The following is a 10,066-nucleotide window of genomic DNA, read 5'->3' as shown; positions in this document are numbered from 1 at the left end:
CTCACTATATTTAACATTTATCATTCCTTTAAAATCGCATAACAACTTCAATTAAACAAAGTTCAATCACTCATTCTGCACACTTATTTTATAACTATGGTACTTTTAAACTACAAATCCCCTAAGAGCTGTCTTGAATCTTCACGATTTTCTTTTAAGAGCCTTGATGTGGATAGATACGTACAGCAACCAGTAATCAGGGTCAGAACTGCGTCTGCAAAATCACAAGCATTACTAAACATTTTTGCTGTCACTAACTGCAAACAATGTAATTGACAGAGTATTATTACTAATATTTGCTGTAATGAAAGACACTCAATGGGGGATGTTTCACATTTGCAAGAACGATCTAATTTAAGTAATTACGTTCAATGAAACCCTTCGAAACTAACCTCTAGTCTGACGAAGATAGTCTCAAGATGCAATGGCAATTTCTCCAGATCGGTTGACAATGATATTTTGAATTACCGCTTTACAGAGTGACTGAAATGTAATTTGGGTACCTGTGGACATAACAATACGTTAGAACTCGTTTTCTAAACACGAACTGTTATGGTACTGTACGGCTACTTAGATATTAATTACACTATTAAAAGTTTCACAATCGTTTCTTTAATACAAAAGTAAAGCCAACGGAAGAACAAATGTAAAACATAGTAACGACAGTTTTCTTGAGATGCAATATTCTGGGTGAACAAGTGTAACTTTTTCATACTGTGATAAGTTGCAGAAATCGCAGAAGTAGCAGAAATCACAAAAGTAGCAGAAATCGCAGAAGTAGCTGTGGTAGAGTGCAGAGTGATACAACCTGGATTTCTTTACTGCGAGAAAACACAGTAAAGAATAACAGTTACTGAAAAGTAGCATACACAGAAATCACTGATATCGGAAAATCGCAGTTTAGCCTATCACTACATCATTGCGGTCCAGAACCATTCACAAGTGACGTCAAAATGACGTATCCGAGGACGTTCTGCACACTTGTCGACTGATCAAGATTCGTGGTCGAATCGAGGTGAAATTTTTCGGACCATACTGAAGTGATTGTTAACATGTCGGTGCGTGTCTGCTGAATGATCTTGATACGAGTGTGATCCCCTCGTATGTGACCGTAATGTGAAAGAGATGTGGCTGTTATCACATGTACGCTGTAATGGAGAAATGGAAATGTATTTATAAATTATGTACAAATAAATAAGTCTTATGGATTCTTACCTTATCGGATTTTACGTTTCTTGACCATGCTGTGATTGATCCGTTTATTCCATAGAGGACCAAATACATAGCACAAAAGGTGTGTGTCACGTATACACCTAAACAGTAAATGCAGTACTTCTGTAACATATTCCATAAACCATCATGTAAAACCGTAGAGAGAAGCTAAACACTGCAATTGCTTACGAGAAATAGCATTTGCTGTCGATTACACAGCTCATACTAGGGAAAAAAAACAAACAGTTAATAACTGTGTCGTGCTAAGCCCATTAATTTTTATTTCCTGGGATATGTAATATTTCTGTACAGTTATTATGAAATATTGGTTTACCAAGAACTGTTACTTGTGTTAAAAAATAAATGTTTTCTAGTTATGCCTCACAGGAAGTTAATGTCTTTTCCAGTCTTCTCAGTTAATTATTAAACAACTTTTCAGAAGAAGCAGCCTTTGATATGCATTTAAGTGGTGGTTGTTTGGCTAGACACAGGACAGCTACTAATCTTTCTATGGTCATACAAATGAACTTTGATCAAGCAAAAACGGCTTTAAAGGATCATGAAAGAAACCTCCAAGTGCACCATAAAATTCTTTAAAAACTTCTTCCTGTGTTCAGGCAAATTAGTAAGAATACTTGTGTGTTGTGCCTGAATAAAGAAATGCAGTGTCCTCACACAAAAACTATATACAGATTTAAGAAGAATGGGTAAATGATTTGACTGCACAAGCTACAAGGCAGTTTGCTACAGAGTTCATAGCTCTGTCAGCAGGAAGAAATAATAGTAAATGACAATCTGTGTTACATAGAATGTTATTTTAAACCTTTCACATTATCTCCACTTTCCTGGCAATTTAACTAAGCACATTTCACAGCTGAATGAAATATTCCATTTTGTATATGAATCTCGTTCATGTCGACTATCTCCACAGATGGCTGTAACTATTCAGTTTTTGAAAATTTTACTAAAAAAGCAAAAAGAAGGGAAAGCAGAAAGGTGGAAGGAGTATGTAGAGGGTCTATACAGGGGCGATGTTCTTGACGACAGTATTATAGAAATGGAAGAGAATGTAGATGAAGATGAAATAGGGGATATGATACTGCATGAAGAGTTTGACAGAGCACTGAAGGACCTGAATCGAAACAAGGCCCCAGAAGTACACGACATTCCATTAGAACTACTGACAGCCTTGGGAGAGCCAGGCCTAACAAAACTCTACCATCTGGTGAGCAATATGTATGAGACAGGTGACATAATCTCAGACTTCAAGAAGAATATAATAATTCCAATCCGAAAGAAAACACGTGTTGATAGATGTGAAAACTACCCAACTATCAGTTTAATAACCCACACCTGTAAAATACTAACACGAATTCTTTACAGACAAATCGAAAATCTGGTAGTAGCGGACCTCAGGGAAGATCAGTTTGGATTCCATAGAAATGTTGGAACACGTGAGGCAATAATGACCCTACGACTTATCTTAGAAAATAGACTAAGGAACGGCAAACCTACGTTTCTAGTACTTGTAGACTTAGAGAAAGCTTTTGATAATGTTGACTGGAATACTATCTTTCAAATTCTGAATGTGGCAGGGGTAAAATACAGGGAGCGAAATGCTATTTACAATTTGTACAAAAACCAGATGGAAGTTATAAGAGTCAAGGGGAATGAAAGGGAAGCAGTGGTTGCGAAGGAGGTGAGACAGGGTTGTAGCCTATCCCCAATGTTATTCAATATGTATATTAAGCAAGCAGTAAAGGAAACAAAAGAAACATTCGGAGTAGGAATTAAAATCCATGGAGAAGAAATAAAAACTTTGATGTTCACGTATGACATTATAATTCTGTCAGAGACAGCAAGGGACCTGTAAGAGCAGCTGAACAGAATGGACAGTGTCTTGAAAGAAGGATATAAGATGAAAATCAACAAAAGCAAAACGAGAATAATGGAATGTAGTCGAATTAAATCGGGTGATGCTGAGGGAATTAGATTAGGAAATGAGACACTTAAAGTAGTAAAGGAGTTTTGCTATTTGGGGAGCAAAATAACTGATGATGGTCGAAGTAGAGAGGATATAAAATGTAGACTGGCAATGGCAAGGAAAGCATTTCTGAAGAATAGAAATTTGTTAACATCGAGTATATGTTTAAGTGTCAGGATGTCGTTTCTGAAAGTATTTGTATGGAGTGTAGCCATGTATGGAAGTGAAACATAGATGATAACTAGTTTGGACAAGAAGAGAATAGAAGCTTTCGAAATGTGGTGCTACAGAAGCATGGTGAAGATTAGATGGGTAGATCACATAACTAATGAGGAGGTATTGAATAGGATTGGAGAGAATAAAAATTCGTAGCACAACTTGAGTAGAAGAAGGGATCGGTTGTTAGGGCTTATTCTGAGGCATCAAGGGGTCACCAATTTAGTATTGGAGGGCAGCGTGGGGGGTAAAAATCTTAGAGGGGGAGCAAGAGATGAAAACACTAAATTGATTCAGAACGATGTAGGTACTGGGAGATGAAGAAGCTTGCACAGGATAGAGTAGCATGGAGAGCTGCATCAAACCAGTCTCTGGACTGAGGACTACAACAACAACAGCAACTAAAAATTCACAAACAACATAACACTATGAAGAGAAGTTTGTGGCACAACTTGACCAGAAGAAGGGATCGGTTGATAGGACATGTTCTGTGGCATCAAGGGATCACCAATTTTGCATTGGAGGGCAGCATGGAGGGAGACCAAGAGATGAATACACTAAGCAGATTCAGAAGGATGTAGGTTGCAGTAGGTACTGGCAGATGAAGAAGTGCAAGAGATAGAGTAGCATGGAGAGCTGCATCAAACCAGTCTAAGGACTGAAGACCACAACAACAACATGTTGATTGTAACTGTGTACACCCAATTTAATCGAGAGGTAATTCTTATGGCCATAATTCATATGTAAAATATTGCCAGGGTAGAACAATTCTCATATCCAACAGCTCAGTGAATGCTGCATTTATGTCAGGTCTTTAGTTCAGCTGTTGAATCTTCGAATTATGTGTAATGAACTGGCAAGAGCTATAGACAGTGTCATAATATGCAGCCAAGTATTTTAAATGCCTGTTGAATCATCAGAGCTTGATGGCACTGACGAGTTAAAAATCTTTGTCGAATTTGTATACCATTACTTTAATATTTTCATTCCCCTCATAAGATTAGTAATAGCCTGGAAGCACACTGCTGCTTCAGTCGCAGGTTCGAATCCTGCATCGTGTATGGATGTGTGTGGTGTCCTTAGGTTAGTTAGGTTTAAGTAGTTCTAAGTCTAGGGAACTGATGAACTCAGATGTTGACTCCCATAGTGCTCAGAGCCATTTTTTGAATAGTAATACAAATCATAATAAGTACTGTACACAAAATTCCTGTTGCACAGGAACAACACCTCTTTAACACTTTCGCTGGCGCTTAGAAGCATCAAAACAAGCCACGAGCCAGAGCGACTGACGCTTTGAAGGGTCCAAGCTCACTGTCGGATTACTCAGTCTAGTTGCAGCGCCTAAGCTAGCATCAAAGCGTGTAAACTTTTGTTTTGTGTGGTCAGTTATCGAACGTATATTGTTCGTAATGGCGGCTACTGAACCGATACCTGGATCTCCCAATGGGAAAAGGAGCAGGATAAGTGTTAAATTTGCAGAGGAACAGTTACTTAGTGTACTAGACGACAGTGATTTTCTGTGTAGTGAGGACAGGGCATACCACGGAAATTGTGATTTAGCGGCTGCAGAAGAACTGCAGAGTGATGATAGCGTTGAGGCACAGCTTTCGAATCTGTTTAGTGACAGTTGCGAATCTGACGATACAGATCAAGACGATTGTGTGGAAATCAACGACGAAAAAGAGCGCTATCTGTCACATGGAGATAATCCTGGCATAAAGAACCTTATAATATGCAGTATCACCCATTTACGAAGGAGGAAGTTTTGCAAATTCATCCTGCTGGTAATCCTACTATGGATTTCTTCAGGTTATTGGTAACAGACGAATTGTTACAACTTGTAGCTGACGAAACGAACGATAATGCAGTCAATATATTGCTGAGCTAAAATAAAAAAGAGAGATCCTGGATCTGTAAATGGAAACATTTACTTATAAGAGAATTACTAGTTTTCCTGGGTGTTTCATTACATATGGGTAACTTTAAATTTCGCCATTACAAGACTAATGGAAGAAAGAACCACTGTTTGAGAATAGATGAATAGCGATAGTATAATCAGAGACCGGCATTTGATCATACACCCTCTCTGCATTTTGCAAAAAAATCCACTTCCAGGATACATGAAACCAGACGATCGTTTATATAAGATACGACCTACATTGGATTACGTTAACATGAGAATGTAGTGGAAATACGAGAGGAAAAAGTCAAGCTGAAAATGTCGAATTGCATTTGATGGCAGAAAAGCTGCATGTTGGTCATCACATTTACTTGGACAATTATTAGAACATTTTTCGTTTAGCTACAACTCTGTTGAACCTAAAAACACTTTCCACAGGTACAATGAAATTAAATAGGAAATATACTCCCGAAGACGGTGTATCGGCAAAACTTGGGAGAGGAGAGACAATTGCGCGGTATTCTAATGGAGTTATATTTGGAAAATGGAAGGATCGACGAGAGGGTCCTACATTTCCCCAGAACATTTAAATGTTATGGAGCAAGTGACGAATGTGCGCCAGCAAATAGTCACGAAACATTTGCCTATTATCAGGTACAATGCGTGTATGTCTGGGACTGATAAACAAGATCAGATGTTATCGTATTATTTATGTGAACGAAAGACTATCCGCTGGCCGAAAAAACTATTCTTTCATGTCATTGACATGCTAGTTTTCAATCCTCTATATCTATATCTATATACAACAAATAGTAAATAAAATGACATTGTACGATTACAGAGTGAACATTACAAAGGGCTTCCTTCCACCAATGGACGTTACACGACACCCGAGCAAGAAACATCTCAAACAAACACACGTTGTGCAAAAGCGGGAAGCTACTGCAGGGAAGAAACAAGTTATAAGGAAGTATTCGGAACAAGGCAAGTGCACTGATACACCATACGAGTGTACAACCTGGATACTGCTTTAACTTTTGTGTAATTTCCCATAAGCAGCAAACACGCGATAATATCGGGGAAATTCCGGTTATCCAAGACAACTACTTTTATTTCTTTTGATATTGCAATGTTGCTTTTTATGATGTGAAAGGTTAGAACTTTTTTTCACAAGTACTCAGAAAATGAGGTTTTATTTTGTGTTAAGTCGACTTATTTCTTATTGCGTTGTAAAGCGTTCACTTCAGTTTTTTGAGACAGAATTTGTTGTGCAAAATTTGTTTTAATAGCACCGCAATTGAAGCGATGGGGGACACAAGAGAAGCCTCCACATAGGGTGTGTTTCGCTTACTAATTTCTACACATCCGGGCGTCCCCTGGGTGTCTATGATGAAGGTAGACAGCTAATTCTCTCATACCAGGAAATGTGTGTGAAATCGTATGGGACTTAACTGCTAAGGTCATCAGTCCTTAAGCTTACACACTACTTAACCTAAATTATCCTAAGGACAAACACACACACCCATGCCCAAGGGATGACTCGAACCTCCGCCGGGACCAGCCGCACAGTCCATGACTGCAGTGCCTTAGACCGCTAGGCTAACCCCGCGTGGCTCTCATAAAAGTAGCAAACATGCTACTAAATTGACGATATCTATCAGAGTCAATCTTAAAAAAGCGCATTTGAAATAAATATAATTTCAAATTAATCCAGTTTCCTTTTTCCTTCTTAAGAATTTGCGATTTGGAATCCAAATTTTTCCTGAATGCAGTGGATTTGTTGCTTGTTTGAATTGTATTTTTTGTCACATTATCAACAAATCACGAACATTTGAATGACACCTGTGACCCCTATAGGTGTCAGACAGCAAACAGACTTTCAAACGTGACCACAAAACAGTCAAAGCTTATTTGACATGCAACAAAAGGAACCACTCAGCCTTGAATGTCATGTAATTTTGCACTCTGCTGCTAAGTTTTCCTTTTGGATTTAATAAATTTCTTAAAGAGGCACCTCTTACAAACACTAGCAATCCACATATGTACCATATGTGACTCATATTCCTTATGTATCACAACTTTATTTCAGCTTCACCATGTCGTTGCTGGTAACTGTTACCATGGAAGAGTAGATTTGTTACTCCAAATAATAGCCACATTAAGGAAGGTTAAGAAGAAAGTCATTTACAAACTAGTGAAAAGGAGGCAGGCTTCCCCAAAAGTATAGAGGGTGCCATAAGTAGTCGCTTTCATTGGATTAAGTTCTTTCCATATCCTTTCTGGAGATTTCAGCCAGTTGCATCCTACTGTAAAGATATGACAAATACCTCGTTAGAAGTGCCTTGGTCACGAATCCAGTTTGTGTAACAGCAGAGTTTAATAGACTAACCAAAAACCTTAGTGTTATATGACCAGAGCAGAAAAAACTTTATTAAATGCACAAAGGACTGGAAGGTAACTTCCTTTCATTTATGGACCATTTTCCAAAAAATACACTCTGTGTCAAGGCGTTCAAATTGTACATCATCTTTCTGAATATTTTTATTAAAGCAGGAAGAATTGGGATTGTTTAACTTACTTTTATCCTAAGATATGTTACAGATTGTATATAAAGTTCATGCAAAACAGTAGAGTTGGAATATGACCTCTTACTTCATCTGATTGCTATAATGAGAGAAATTAACTTGAATACAATATTATAGGAAACAGATGAAGACTAGGTGGGAGATAGACTAAGAGAATATTTTCACATGGGGTTGAAAGACCCTCATCAAAGTAAGGCACCTGGAGCAGACATCTCCTGACACTTGTGGAGATCCTTCAGACAGCCAAATCAAAGTATTCCATGTGGTATCCAAGATAAGAGACAAGCGAAATACCTCCACATTTCAGAAGGAAGTAACAATTCCTATTCCAAAAATTCAGGCACTGAAAATTATGAATATTACAGAACTATCAGTGCAGCAAGTCATGGTTGTAGTTTGACACAAATGAACTACAGAAGAGTGGAAAAACCGGTAGGTGCCAACTGACCTCAGGAAACATCGATTTGGTATCTGGAAAAAAGTAGCAACACATGAGGCAGTATTGATCCTATGAAAAATCTTACAAGTGGATACAGCGAAAGCTTTTGACACTGTTGCCTGGACTATACACTTGGAAATTCTGAAAGTATCAAGGATAAAATGCATAGGCTAAAATTTGCACACTAATGAAACAGTAACACGTAAAGATATAAAAAGGGGAGGGAGTAAAAACTCTCCAGTGGAGCCCAGCAATGTGCGAGGGTGGGCCGGTGCCACTCTAAAATGGCAGGTACCGCTTGGAGCCGACGCTCCTAAGTACACGTGAGCTACAGACTGTCAAGACCTTGTAAGATCTGTAGGATCATGTTCTATGCTGACTTAATGATGTCACCTTAGATGCATTACTTCATATAATTTCAATTTTTGAAGGCTATTCTGTGTCAAATAAGTTAAATTTAGAATTATCCATTTAAGCTTATTATTTGCTGTGTGGAAGATGGGTTTATGTTCATGTGATATTTTTAATGTTGATTGTGGTATGGAGTAATCATATGTAAATGCCCAATAAAACAGATTGATTTTTATGTTTTTTGTTTATGTATAATAATCCTATAGCTTGGTGACCTGATCTGTGTGTATAAGATATTCATTTCATGGTAAAATGAGGCAATAACATATCAGAAATTGTGTACAGAAGATACCTAATTAACAACACCTGAAAGTAGCTAAAGGTCTGGATTTCAATACAATTCCATTCGTCGAGAGCTGCAAGATCACCAATGGTATCTGTACAGATACCAGCTTCATATAAATTAGTAAGTTTTCTACTGACGATTATTCACCAAAGCTGACAAAACAGGCTGCATTCAGTAGTAGAACTACATAATTGTAATGCCTCAGTAAAAACCTTGAAACTTTTAACTGGTTTAGTTTAGCAGGAGCATTTTTAGGTGTTGACACATGGACTGCAATCCAACATAATGGATTACAAATATATATGACGGTAGTATCTGTTCCCGAAAGAACAGTTACTGTGGTGACCAGGCAGCATTGCTAGAAATGAAATGATAAATAAATGGACACCCTAGCTGCAAACAGGCGTTGATGTACTTCATTGGGGACATGTTGAAAATGTGTGCCCTGACCGGGACTCGAACCCAGGATGTCCTGCTTACATGGCAGACGCTCTATCCATCTGAGCCACCGAGGGCACAGAGGATAGTGTGCCTGCAGGGACTTATCCCTTGGACGCTCCCCGTGAGACCCACATTCCCAACTTAATGTCCACACCACTACATTCGTAGTGCGCCTAATAGATGTTTGCCTAACATACTCGTTACTCGTGGCAGATTAATCTACCAAGTTCCATACGAGTTCGAGCATACCGTGTGCGTTCGCCCAAGAAGGTCAATGGCTGGGAAGCCATATTTTAACTATATATGACAGTATACAAAAACTCAGTTTAAGAATGGAAAACATTTCTCCAGCCACACTTTTACTTGACTTGGCTCATATTGGAAGGCAATCCTAGGTTTACCACCTGACAGTGGATCAATACTGTGTCTATGGCAATATCTTCGACAATCACCAACTGAGGAACTGTTTACAGTTTGTATAGAAAATTTGAAAACTATTTTTTATATCAATCAGAACACTCATTTCTAAAGCACCTTCTTTAACAGTCTCAAAGATAGCTCAAAGACTCTCTCTTTGCTTCTCCATCAAATC

At 38.2% G+C, this 10,066-nt stretch overlaps 1 non-coding gene across 1 annotated transcript; it reads right to left on the bottom strand.

The window, feature by feature from the left end:
- Nucleotides 1-9,474: 9,474 nt before the first annotated feature.
- On the bottom strand, nt 9,475-9,549 carry Trnat-ugu (transfer RNA threonine (anticodon UGU)). Its single transcript has one exon. It is a non-coding gene; the product is annotated as a tRNA-Thr (tRNA).
- Between the last annotated feature and the right edge of the window lie 517 nt (nt 9,550-10,066).

This window comes from Schistocerca gregaria, chromosome 10, assembly GCF_023897955.1.
Source record: "Schistocerca gregaria isolate iqSchGreg1 chromosome 10, iqSchGreg1.2, whole genome shotgun sequence".
NCBI classification, from domain to species: domain Eukaryota; kingdom Metazoa; phylum Arthropoda; class Insecta; order Orthoptera; family Acrididae; genus Schistocerca; species Schistocerca gregaria.
This window is presented reverse-complemented; position numbering and strand designations above follow the sequence as displayed.